Source organism: Lates calcarifer, unplaced genomic scaffold (assembly GCF_001640805.2).
Source record: "Lates calcarifer isolate ASB-BC8 unplaced genomic scaffold, TLL_Latcal_v3 _unitig_1369_quiver_1759, whole genome shotgun sequence".
Lineage (NCBI taxonomy): Eukaryota > Metazoa > Chordata > Actinopteri > Centropomidae > Lates > Lates calcarifer.
The window spans coordinates 5,750-18,941 of record NW_026115474.1 but is presented as its reverse complement, the minus strand read 5'-3'; the positions used below and the strand labels follow the sequence as shown (position 1 = coordinate 18,941).

Here is a 13,192-nt window from a genome sequence, read left to right as displayed (position 1 = left end):
TCGGTGCGAAGGTAAATCAAGCGGTTAGCGGCTAGCGTTAGCATTAATGTTATCAGGGAGCGTCAGTGGCGAGCATTAGCACTACTTTGTAATGATATCGTTTAATTATTTTATCAGTCATTTATATCGCTTTGGTATAAAAATGTCTTTTGGTCTTTATTATTATATATTTATTATCTGTTTTTTGTTGGAGTAAATGAGAGAATTAATTCAAAAATGCAGAACATACGTATGTTCTGTGGCAAAAGAGATTCGCAATAGTAGTAGAGCATCTTCCTGTTATCTGACGTATGTCGTCATTGGTCACGACGTGGCTCGTCATTGGTCACGAGCTTCTGGGAGGAGCTGTTCAGAGAGGCGAATCAGATATGAACCATGTTCGAATAATTGCCTCCGTTTGCCAGTAGTGCGGGGGAACGTCGTCAACGAGGTCCGGATGCTTAAACTTTTTGTGGGACGCAGGTGAGATGCTAAAACACACTCTGGAGCTGTTTTTTGTCGAACACGGGTCAGATGCTAAAACAAACTCTGGAGCTGTTATTTGTGGAGCTGTTCTGCGGCGGCGGCGAGGTGAGGCTAATGCTAACACCCAGGTGTTGGTGTTAGCGTTAGCATTGGCAGCAAGCGTTAACATTAACGTTAACATAAACATAGAGCGTTAGCATTAGCCTTATCATTTGAGGATGTTTTTGACGATGTTCCTTTTTTGGTATGTCTTTGTTTGTTTGGGTTGAAGTCTAATTGTGTTTCTGTGGCTAATGCGTCCCTGCCACGTTGTTGCCAACCGTTTATTAGTCTGTTTGTCTACAACTGTTTGCATCTCTGTACCATCACTAGCACGCCATTAGCATACCGTAGCATTTTACTGCTTCTTTGTAGTTTGTAGCTCCAGTTTGGTCATTTTAAGTCAGTTTATGGTGGATTATCGTCGTCACGTTCCTTCTAGTTGCGGGTCTAGCGGTTTTCAGTGTGGCATCAGATGGTAAAACAAACTCTGGAGCTGTTATTTGTGGAGCTGTTCTGCGGCGGCGGCGAGGTGAGGCTAATGCTAACACCCAGGTGCAAGCGTTAACATAAACATAGAGCGTTAGCATTAGCCTTATCGTTTGAGGATGTTTTTGGCGATGTTCCCTTTTTGGTATGTCTTTGTTTGTTTGGGTTGAAGTGTAATTGTGTTTCTGTGGCTAATGCGTCCCTGCCACGTTGTTGCCAACTGTTTATTAGTCTGTCTGTTTACAACTGTTTGCATCTCTGTACCATCGCTAGCACGCCATTAGCATACCGTAGCATTTTACTGCTTCTTTGTAGTTTGTAGCTCCAGTTTGGTCATTTTAAGTCAGTTTATGGTGGATTCTCGTCGTCACGTTTCTTCTAGTTGCGGGTCTAGCGGTTTTCAGTGTGGCATTGTGCTCATTTTGCAGTTTTGTTTTTTGCCTCTTTGGCGTTTGTATGTCTTTATAGCTTTGTGGTAGTAATCTATCCATAGCCATTCATCGATCCCCTCACCATTTGTTTGTCGTGACTGTGACTGAAATTAGTATAAAAATGATATTAAAAATGGCTTTCCTCTCTGAGATCAGTGAAGTCATATTGTAGTAACATGATGATTTTATTCACCTCAAAAGTCAAAGTGTGATTGTTGGTTGCAGTGTTTAGTTTTCAGTGTTGTATTCTTCTACGCTGTTCAGGTTTTGGAGATGAACTATTCTTTATTAATGAGGTTCTTTGTTTTTCATGCCTTGTACTTGTGTTTTCCAGGTTTACTGGTTCAGCTGCTGCAGCCTGGACTACGAAGGGAGTTTAAGCCACTCTGATTTAACTCGGGTTATCAAGGAACGTCGGGGTTGACAGACGTCGGCTGCCTCGATCTGCGTTAACTACGGCGATGGTGAAGATGTCGGTAAGTTGAGTCAGTGTTGACTTAATTCTCAGATGAAGAGCGCACGTTAATTCTGTCGGTTTACAAGGAATTTAAAGAGACTGTAACGACACAATGTAAAACCGCGGTTGTCAACAAAGCCAGGGAGTCTGGTCACACGTTCTCTGGATTCTTAATCTGTAATATGAGCTGCAAGGACACGGAAAATATGTGATGATTTTTCAGATACTTGGATTACAGTCAACACGTGGGTCACATGTCTGAAAATGAGCTGTTACTCTCTGAATGATGATCTGCCTGGAACACTCTGGCTGTATATGTATGAATGTAATGCTGTTATGTTTAGTATGAACTTCATGTTAACAGTATTTCAGCCTCAGTGGAAATCTGAACCTGGATGAAATATAAAGATTCTATAAAGTGGTACACATTCATATTTCCCATCATTAATACTGCATGTTTTGGTTTGATATAGTAGTAGTGTCATTTAATATAGCACTGTCATCCAGTAGTCTTGTCTAGTCTGTTGTGCTGTTGTTGTAGTAGTAGTCTAATGTAATAGTACTGTCATCAGTCGCCTAATCTGTTGTTGTAGTGTCATTTAATATAGTACTGTCATCCAGTAGTCTTGTCTAGTCTGTTCTGCTGTTGTTGCTGTAGTAGTCTAATATAGTACTGTCATCCAGTAGTCTCATCTAATGTTGTAGTAGTAGTCTAATATAGTAGTGTCATCTAATATAGTACTCATCCAGTAGTCTAGTCTAGTCTGTTGTGCTGTTGTTGTTGCTGTAGTCTAATATAGTACAGTCATCCAGTAGTCTTGTCTAGTCAGTTCGGCTGCTGCTGCTGTAGTCGTCTAATATAATAGTACTGTCATCTAGTCTGTTGTTGTCTAATATAATAGTCTCATGTCCTCTACTGTTTTGAATCTCTCTGCCAGTGTCTTCCACAAAGCTTACTGTGCGTCCCTGAGGTTCATTATCAACTACATTTACAACAGCCTGTCACATTATATTGTCTCTCAGGACAATAATACCCCCACCCACATTTAAAGGATTATTGAAATCAATAATATGCAACATTAATGATGCTAAATTCTGCTGCTTGACTGTGAGAAAGAAAAATTACAAATTTGAAAAATTAAAAGTGGAAAATGCAGAGCATGAAAAACAAAGTTTAAGTTTAAAGTTCACAGTAATGTACATGATTCCACGTGATTTCCCAAATATTTATTGTGATTGGTTCTTAAAGATGTAGTACTTTTTCTTGTCATATGTGACAGCCCATTTTCTGAGACACTCCTAATGTTTTGAAAATGTTGTGGTTCAGCTGTAATGTTGAATACTTTTCTGTGTTTTCATGGTTAAACTGTTGATGAGGAATAGGCAGTAGTGTATTGATCATTTTCCTCTGTATGTTTCTCTTTGATTTCCTCCAGGTGTCTCCACTTTGTCCACGATCACAGAGAGTCTTCACACAATGAAGAAGTTCTTTGAGACCAGGACACAGGCCTCCAGGTAATTCACACACTGTCAAACACAGAGCACTGACATAAATTTTTTAATGTTCAGTATTCAGTTATGCAGAAGTAATAGTTATCCAAAATAGAAGTAAAATTGTCACCTTACAGTAAGGCATAAAATTGTCAAATGTGATTGTTATTGTTAAGGATCAGATTGAAAAACAATAACCACCACAAAGCAACACCCTCCCACCCCTGGCATAATGCTGCAATTTGCTTCATTGTCGATGTCTGTTCCAGTCTTTGAACCATCCAGACTGAGTGCAGAAATGCAGTGCTCAGCAGAAACAGAACCATGAACATTAGCTCTACGTCTTTTCTCCCACATCCACCTGATTAAAAACTAGTCAAATAAAAATTAGTTGATTCTGAAAAACAGATGTCGATTGTGTTTACCGTGTCGATTTAATCAACTAATTGATTATTCGTGCCCATCCCTACTAGACATACACAACTAAACCAAACAAAATAATATCAATTCTACAAATAAAATATTGGAGTGAGTTGTTCATAAGTATGTTAATTTTAACTTGTTCAGTGTGTGATTTTAATAATAAATTTACAGTGTGTAAGAACCAGTTCTACACTTACTTACTTGAAGTACTTTAAATGTTCACCTTTGTAAATTTGAAATAAAAATGATGTATATGACCATCTGTGGTGGAGGAAATACTCTGACTTTTTACTGAAGAATAACAAACGAGTTAAAGTCCTACATTCAAAAATGTACTTAACTGTTTATTATTGTTGTGCAGTTTGCAGTAACATACGTAATTAGTTGATAGACACAAAATTAATAATCATTTTACTTATTCCCAAATATTTGTTGTTATTGGTTCTTCAGGAGGTGATGACAATCAGCTGTTCATTTTCTGAGACAACCTCTAATGTTTGTTACATGCTCTGGTTCAGCTGTTCAGTTGAATATTTATCTGTGTTTTCATGGTTAAACTGTTGATGAGGAATAGGCAGTAGTGAATTGATCATTTTCCTCTGTATGTTTCTCTTTGATTTCCTCCAGGTGTCTCCACTTCGTCTTCGTACAGTGAAGAAGTTCTTTGAGACCAGGACTGAGGCCTCCAGGTAATTCACAACCCACTTTACATCAACTGTCCAACACAGAGCACTGAAATTAGTTTGTTTATGTTCAGTATTTAGTGTATCAGAAAAGTGTAATAATGGAAGTAATCTGCATTAAAACAAAGTATATATGTACTGTACGAGTAATATGTATTAATAGAGGTAACATAAAAGTAATTAGCATTAGTTAGTTAAAGTAATCAGTAGATTTAGAAGTAAAATGTAATAAGAAAAACAGTAGAATGGTAGAGCAATCTAATATTAGAGGTAATAGTAAAAGTAATTTGTAATATAAAAGCAATGCAGAAGTAACAGTGATCCAAAATATAATTCAAAATGTCTGTAAAGCATCACAAAACTGTTGTAAAATGTCAGCATAGTAAGGAGTCACTAAATGTCACAGTAACAAAATATTCTTTAGAAGTATTTATTTGAGTAACATAATCCTTTATCAGTCACAACAATACAAATAGAAAAGGGCATTATATATACAAGACTGTGTACACAGTGATAGATTGGATTTGAGTACTGATATTGTATGTAATGGTAAAAGTAATCTAATTTTAGAGGTAACAGTAGAAGTAATAGTAATCCAAAATAGAAATAAGTCACTTTATAGTCAGGCATAAAAATATTTAGTTAAATGTTCAGTTTCAGCTGTAATGTTGAACTGTTGATGAGGAATAGGCAGTAGTGTATTGATCATTTTCCTTTGTGCGTTTCCTCCAGGTGTCTCCACTTTGTCCACGATCACAGAGAGTCTTCACACAATGAAGAAGTTCTTTGAGACCAGGACACAGGCCTCCAGGTAATTCACACACTGTCAAACACAAAACACTATCAGGAAAGTGTAATAAGAGAAGTAATGTAGAAGCAATTAGCAAGTCAAAGTAATCTGTTACTAGATGTAGTTTGCAACAGTAAAAGTTAAATGTAAATTTAGAACTAATTTGTAATATAAAAGCAATGCAAAAGTAATAGTAAATCAAAATAGAAATAAAAGTCACAGTGTAGTCAGGAGTCACTAAATGTAACAGTAAAGTATTAAAAACTGTCAGTGTAGTCAGGAGTCATTAAATGTCACAGTAAGATGTCAAAATGTCAGTCTAGGCATTAAATGTAACAGTAAAGTATTAAAAACTGTCAGTGTAGTCAGGAGTCACTAAATGTAACAGTAAAGTATTAAAAACTGTTAAAAACTGTCAGTGTAGTCAGGAGTCACTAAATGTCACAGTAAGGTGTCAAACTGTCAGTCTAGTCACTAAATGTAACAGTACAGTAAAGTGTTAAAACTGTCAGTGTAGTCAGGAGTCACTAAATGTCACAGTAACAAAATATTCTTTAGAAGTATTTATTTGAGTAACATAATCTTTTATCAGTCACAACAATACAAATAGAAAAGGGCATTATATATACAAGACTGTGTACACAGTGATAGTTGGATTTGAGTACTGATATTGCACTGTTTGAAATAAGAAGTGAAATACAAGTCAAAGTAATCTGTTACTAGATGTAGTTTGAAACAGCAAAAGTTAAATGTAAATTAAGAAGTAGTATGTAATGGTAAAAGTAATCTAATTTTAGAAGTAACAATAGAAGTAATAGTAATCCAAAATAGAAATAAGTCACTTTATAGTCAGGCATAAAAATATTTAGTTAAATGTTCAGTTTCAGCTGTAATGTTGAACTGTTGATGAGGAATAGGCAGTAGTGTATTGATCATTTTCCTTTGTGCGTTTCCTCCAGGTTCCTCCACTTTGTCCACGATCACAGAGAGTCTTCACACAATGAAGAAGTTCTTTGAGACCAGGACACAGGCCTCCAGGTAATTCACACACTGTCAAACACAAAACACTATCAGGAAAGTGTAATAAGAGAAGTAATGTAGAAGCAATTAGCAAGTCAGAGTAATCTGTTACTAGATGTAGTTTGCAACAGTAAAAGTTAAATGTAAATTTAGAACTAATTTGTAATATAAAAGCAATGCAAAAGTAATAGTAAATCAAAATAGAAATAAAAGTCACAGTGTAGTCAGGAGTCACTAAATGTAACAATAAAGTATTAAAAACTGTCAGTGTAGTCAGGAGTCACTAAATGTAACAGTAAAGTATTAAAAACTGTTAAAAACTGTCAGTGTAGTCAGGAGTCACTAAATGTCACAGTAAGGTGTCAAACTGTCAGTCTAGGCATTAAATGTAACAGTAAAGTATTAAAAACTGTCTCAAACTGTCAGCGTAGTCAGGAGTCACTAAATATCACAGTACAGTAAAGTGTTAAAACTGTCACAAACTGTCAGTGTAGTCAGGAGTCACTAAATGTCACAGTAAGATGTCAAAATGTCAGTCTAGTCACTAAATGTAACAGTAAAGTATTAAAAACTGTCTCAAACTGTCAGTGTAGTCAGGAGTCACTAAATGTCACAGTAAGATGTCAAAATGTCAGTCTAGTCACTAAATGTCACAGTAAGATGTCAAACTGTCAGTCTAGGCATTAAATGTAACAGTAAAGTATTAAAAACTGTCTCAAACTGTCAGTGTAGTCACTAAATGTCAAAGTACAGTAAAGTGTTAAAACTGTCACAAACTGTCAGTGTAGTCAGGAGTCACTAAATGTCACAGTAAGATGTCAAACTGTCAGTCTAGTCACTAAAAGTAACAGTACAGTAAAGTGTTAAAACTGTCAGTGTAGTCAGTCTAGTCACTAAATGTCAAAGTACAGTAAAGTGTTAAAACTGTCTCAAACTGTCAGTGTAGTCAGGAGTCACTAAATGTCACAGTAAGATGTCAAACTGTCAGTCTAGGCATTAAATGTAACAGTAAAGTATTAAAAACTGTCTCAAACTGTCAGCATAGTCAGGAGTCACTAAATGTCACAGTAAGATGTCAAACTGTCAGTCTAGGCATTAAATGTAACAGTAAAGTGTTAAAACTGTCTCAAACTGTCAGTGTAGTCACTAAATGTAACAGTAAAGTATTAAAAACTGTCTCAAACTGTCAGCGTAGTCAGGAGTCACTAAATGTCACAGTAAGGTGTCAAACTGTCAGTCTAGGCATTAAATGTAACAGTAAAGTATTAAAAACTGTCTCAAACTATCAATCTAGTCACTAAATGTAACAGTACAGTAAAGTGTTAAAACTGTCTCAAACTGTCAGTGTAGTCAGGAGTTACTAAATGTCACAGTAAGGTGTCAAACTGTCAGTCTAGTCACTAAATGTAACAGTACAGTAAAGTGTTAAAACTGTCTCAAACTGTCAGTGTAGTCAGGAGTCACTAAATGTCACAGTAAGGTGTCAAACTGTCAGTCTAGTCACTAAATGTAACAGTACAGTAAAGTGTTAAAACTGTCACAAACTGTCAGCGTAGTCAGGAGTCACTAAATGTCACAGTAAGATGTCAAAATGTCAGTCCAGTCACTAAATGTAACAGTAAAGTATTAAAAACTGTCTCAAAATGTCAGTCTAGTCACTAAATGTAACAGTACAGTAAAGTGTTAAAACTGTCAGTGTAGTCAGGAGTCACTAAATGTCACAGTAAGGTGTCAAACTGTCAGTCTAGGCATTAAATGTAACAGTAAAGTATCAAAAACTGTCAGTGTAGTCAGGAGTCACTAAATGTCACAGTAAGATGTCAAACTGTCAGTCTAGTCACTAAATGTAACAGTACAGTAAAGTGTCAAAAACTGTCAGTGTAGTCAGGAGTCACTAAATGTCACAGTAAGGTGTCAAAATGTCAGTCTAGTCACTAAATGTAACAGTAAAGTATTAAAAACTGTTAAAAACGGTCAGTGTAGTCAGGAGTCACTAAATGTAACAGTAAGATGTCAAACTGTCAGTCTAGTCACTAAATGTAACAGTACAGTAAAGTGTTAAAACTGTCACAAACTGTCAGCGTAGTCAGGAGTCACTAAATGTCACAGTAAGGTGTGAAACTGTCAGTCTAGGCATTAAATGTAACAGTAAAGTATTAAAAATTGTTACAAACTGTCAGTGTAGTCAGGAGTCACTAAATGTCACAGTAAGGTGTCAAACTGTCAGTCTAGGCATTAAATGTAACAGTACAGTAAAGTGTCAAAAACTGTCAGTGTAGTCAGGAGTCATTAAATGTCACAGTAAGATGTCAAACTGTCAGTCTAGGCATTAAATGTAACAGTAAAGTATTAAAAACTGTCTCAAACTGTCAGCGTAGTCAGGAGTCACTAAATGTCACAGTAAGGTATCAAACTGTCAGTCTAGTCACTAAATGTAACAGTACAGTAAAGTGTTAAAACTGTCTCAAACTGTCAGTCTAGTCACTAAATGTCAAAGTACAGTAAAGTGTTAAAACTGTCTCAAACTGTCAGTGTAGTCACTAAATGTAACAGTAAAGTATTAAAAACTGTCTCAAACTGTCAGCGTAGTCAGGAGTTACTAAATGTCACAGTAAGGTGTCAAACTGTCAGTCTAGTCACTAAATGTCAAAGTACAGTAAAGTGTTAAAACTGTCACAAACTGTCAGCGTAGTCAGGAGTCACTAAATGTCACAGTAAGATGTCAAACTGTCAGTCTAGGCATTAAATGTAACAGTAAAGTGTTAAAACTGTCAGTGTAGTCAGGAGTCACTAAATGTCACAGTAAGATGTCAAACTGTCAGTCTAGGCATTAAATGTAACAGTAAAGTATTAAAAACTGTCTCAAACTGTCAGTGTAGTCAAGAGTCACTAAATGTCACAGTAAGGTGTCAAACTGTCAGTCTAGTCACTAAATGTAACAGTACAGTAAAGTGTTAAAACTGTCACTAAATGTCACAGTAAAATGTCAAAATGTCAGTCTAGTCACTAAATGTAACAGTACAGTAAAGTGTTAAAACTGTCTCAAACTGTCAGTGTAGTCAAGAGTCACTAAATGTCACAGTAAGATGTCAAAATGTCAGTCTAGTCACTAAATGTCACAGGAGTAAAAAGAAATAAATGCAACAAGTACAAATGTCAAACTAAAGTCAGTCCTAGTCACCTAAATAGTAACAGTAGCAGTAAAGTGTTAAAACTGTCAGTGTAGTCAGAGAGTCACTAAAATGTCACAGTAAGATGTCAAAATGTACAGTAGGTCATAATAGTCAGTACACGTAAAATGTTAAACTAGTACTAAAGTCACAGTAAAACGTGTCTAGAAATACTAGTCCACTAAAATGTCAACAGTACAGTAAAGGTAGTGTCACAAATGTCAGTGTGTCATGAGTCTAGTCACTAAATGTAACAGTACATAAATGTACAGTAAAGATGTCTCACAATCACGTAGGTAACAGTACAGTAAAGTAAACTGTCAAAGTGTAGTCAACAGAGTCACTAAATGTCACAGTAAAGATGTCAAAAACTGTCCAGTCAAGTCACTAATGTCACAGTAGATGTCAAAACTGTCAGTCTAGTCACTAAAACGTAACAGTACAGTACATGTAAGCAAAGTCAGGTAGTCAGGAGTCACTAAATGTCACAGAAGATGTAATGTCAAACTGTCAGTCTAGTCACTAAATGTAACAGTAAAGTAAAGTGTCTATCACAAACTGTCCATGTCAGCGTCAGAAGCAGATCCACTAAATGTCACAGTAAGAAAATGTCCAAACTGTCAGTCCTAGGTCACTTCACAATGTAACAGTAAAGTAATTAACGATCAAACATGTCAGTGCTAGTCACTAAAATGTCACAGTAAGGTGTCAAACTGTCAGTCTACAGTCACTAAATGTAATCAGTACAGTAAAGTAGTTAAAGTATAACTGTCACAGAAGCATGTCAGTAGTCAGTAGTACAGTAAGTAGTCTACTGTCATAGCAGATGTCACTAAGTAGTAAATGTCAAGTCAGTCTAGTCACTAAATGTCACAGTACAAACTGTCAGTCTATTAAATGTAACAGTATATTAAAAACTGTTAAAACTGTCAGCGTAGTCAGGAGTCACTAAATGTCACAGTAAGTGTCAAACTGTCAGTCTAAAAATGTAACAGTAAAGTATTAAAACTGTCTCAAACTGTCAGTAGTCAGTAACAGTGTCAGTCACACTAAATGTAACAGTAAAGTATTAAAAACTGTCTCAAACTGTCAGCGTAGTCAGGAGTCACTAAATGTCACAGTAAGGTGTCAAACTGTCAGTCTAGTCACTAAATGTAACAGTAAAGTATTAAAAACTGTCACAAACTGTCAGCGTAGTCAGGAGTCACTAAATGTCACAGTAAGATGTCAAACTGTCAGTCTAGTCATTAAATGTAACAGTAAGTGTTAAAACTGTCAGTGTAGTCAGGAGTCACTAAATGTCACAGTAAGATGTCAAACTGTCAGTCTAGTCACTAAATGTAAGTACAGTAAAGTATTAAAAACTGTCTCAAACTGTCAGTGTAGTCAGAGTCACTAAATGTCACAGTAAGGTGTCAAACTGTCAGTCTAGTCATAAATGTAACAGTACAGTAAAGTGTTAAAACTGTCACTAAATGTCACAGTAGTCAAAATGTCAGTCTGTCACTAAATGTAACAGTAAGTAAACTGTCAAACTGTCAGTGTAGTCAGAGTCACTAAATGTCACAGTAAGTGTCAAACTGTCAGTCTAGTTAAATGTAACAGTCAGTCAGTCTAGTCAAAATGTAACAGTACAGTAAAGTGTTAAAACTGTCAAAACTGTCAGTGTAGTCAGGAGTCACTAAATGTCAGTCAGTCTGTCCAAACTGTCAGTGTAGTCAGTCACTAAAAAATGTCAGTAAAGTAAAAAAACTGTCTCAAACTGTCAGTAGTCAGGAGTCACTAAATGTCAAAGTAAAATGTCAAAATGTCAGTCTAGTCACTAAATGTACAGTAAAGTATTAAAACTGTTAAAAACTGTCAGTGTAGTCAGGAGTCACTAAATGTCACAGTAAGGTGTCAAACTGTCAGTCTAGGCATTAAATGTAACAGTAAAGTATTAAAAACTGTCTCAAACTGTCAGTAGTCAGTCACTAAATGTAACAGTCACTGTCAGTCAGGTAGTCAGTCTAAATGTCACAGTACAGTAAAGTGTTAAAACTGTCACAAACTGTCAGTGTAGTCAGGAGTCACTAAATGTCACAGTAAAAAAGTCACTAAATGTAACAGTACAGTGTGTGTTGTCAGTCTAGTCACTAAATGTAAAGTACAGTAAAGTGTTAAAACTGTCACAAACTGTCAGTGTAGTCAGGAGTCACTAAATGTCACAGTAAGATGTCAAACTGTCAGTCTAGTCACTAAAAGTAACAGTACAGTAAAGTGTTAAAAAACTGTCAGTAGTCAGGAGTCACTAAATGTCACAGTAAGGTGTCAAAATGTCAGTCTAGTCACTAAATGTAACAGTACAGTAAATGTTAAACTGTCAGTGTAGTCAGGAGTCACTAAATGTCACAGTAAATGTCAAGTCAAACAGTCTGGTCAGTCTAGTCACTAAATGTAACAGTACAGTAAAGTGTTAAAACTGTCAGCGTAGTCAGGAGTCACTAAATGTCACAGTAAGGTGTCAGTCTAGTCACTAAATGTCACAGTAAAGTATTAAACTGTCTCAAACTGTCAGTGTAGTCAGGAGTCACTAAATGTCACAGTAAGATGTCAAGTCACTAAATGTCAGCTGTCAAAACTGTCAGCGTAGTCAGGAGTCACTAAATGTCACAGTAAGATGTCAAACTGTCAGTCTAGTCACTAAATGTAAGTACAGTAAAGTGTTAAAACTGTCACAAAACTGTCAGTGTAGTCAGGAGTCACTAAATGTCACAGTAAGGTGTCAAACTGTCAGTCTAGTCACTAAATGTCACAGTACAGTAAAGTGTTAAAAACTGTCAGTGTAGTCAGGAGTCACTAAATGTCACAGTATGTCAAACTGTCAGTCTAGCATTAAATGTAACAGTAAAGTATTAAAAACTGTCTCAAACTGTCAGCGTAGTCAGGAGTCACTAAATGTCACAGTAAGATGTCAAACTGTCAGTCTAGTCATTAAATGTAACAGTAAAGTGTTAAAACTGTCAAGGAGTCACTAAATGTCACAGTAAGATGTCAAACTGTCAGTCTAGTCAGTAAAGTCTGTCAAAACTGTCAGTGTAGTCAGAGTCACTAAATGTCACAGTAAGGTGTCAAACTGTCAGTCTAGTCACTAAATGTAACAGTACAGTAAAGTGTTAAAACTGTCACTAAATGTCACAGTAAATGTCAAAATGTCAGTCCACTAAATGTAACAGTACTGTCAGTCAGTGTAGTCAGAGTCACTAAATGTCACAGTAAGATGTCAAAATGTCAGTCTAGTCACTAAATGTAACAGTACAGTAAAGTGTTAAAACTGTCAGTGTAGTCAGGAGTCACTAAATGTCACAGTAAGTGTCAAAATGTCAGTCTAGTCACTAAATGTAACAGTACAGTAAAGTGTTAAAACTGTCTCAAACTGTCAGTGTAGTCAGGAGTCACTAAATGTCACAGTAAGATGTCAAACTGTCAGTCTAGTCACTAAATGTCACACAAAGTCTAGTTAAATGTATAAAGTAAAAACTGTTAAAAACTGTCAGTCTAGTCACTCAGTGTAACAAAATGTCAGTCAGTCTAGTCACTAAATGTAAAGTACAGTAAAGTGTTAAAACTGTCACAAACTGTCAGTGTAGTCAGGAGTCACTAAATGTCAGTAAGGTGTCAAACTGTCAGTCTAGTCACTAAATGTAACAGTAAAGTATTAAAAACTGTCACAAACTGTCAGCGTAGTCAGGAGT

General features: G+C 36.0%; 1 long non-coding RNA gene across 1 annotated transcript; it reads left to right on the top strand.

Moving 5' to 3' along the window:
* Positions 1–305: 305 nt before the first annotated feature.
* On the top strand, positions 306–9,023 carry LOC108888476 (uncharacterized). The gene is made up of 9 exons (XR_001961830.2): positions 306–462; positions 1,759–1,900; positions 3,318–3,396; positions 4,423–4,484; positions 5,211–5,289; positions 6,228–6,647; positions 6,810–7,510; positions 7,666–8,401; positions 8,905–9,023. It is a non-coding gene; the product is annotated as an uncharacterized LOC108888476 (long non-coding RNA).
* Positions 9,024–13,192: the final 4,169 nt, after the last annotated feature.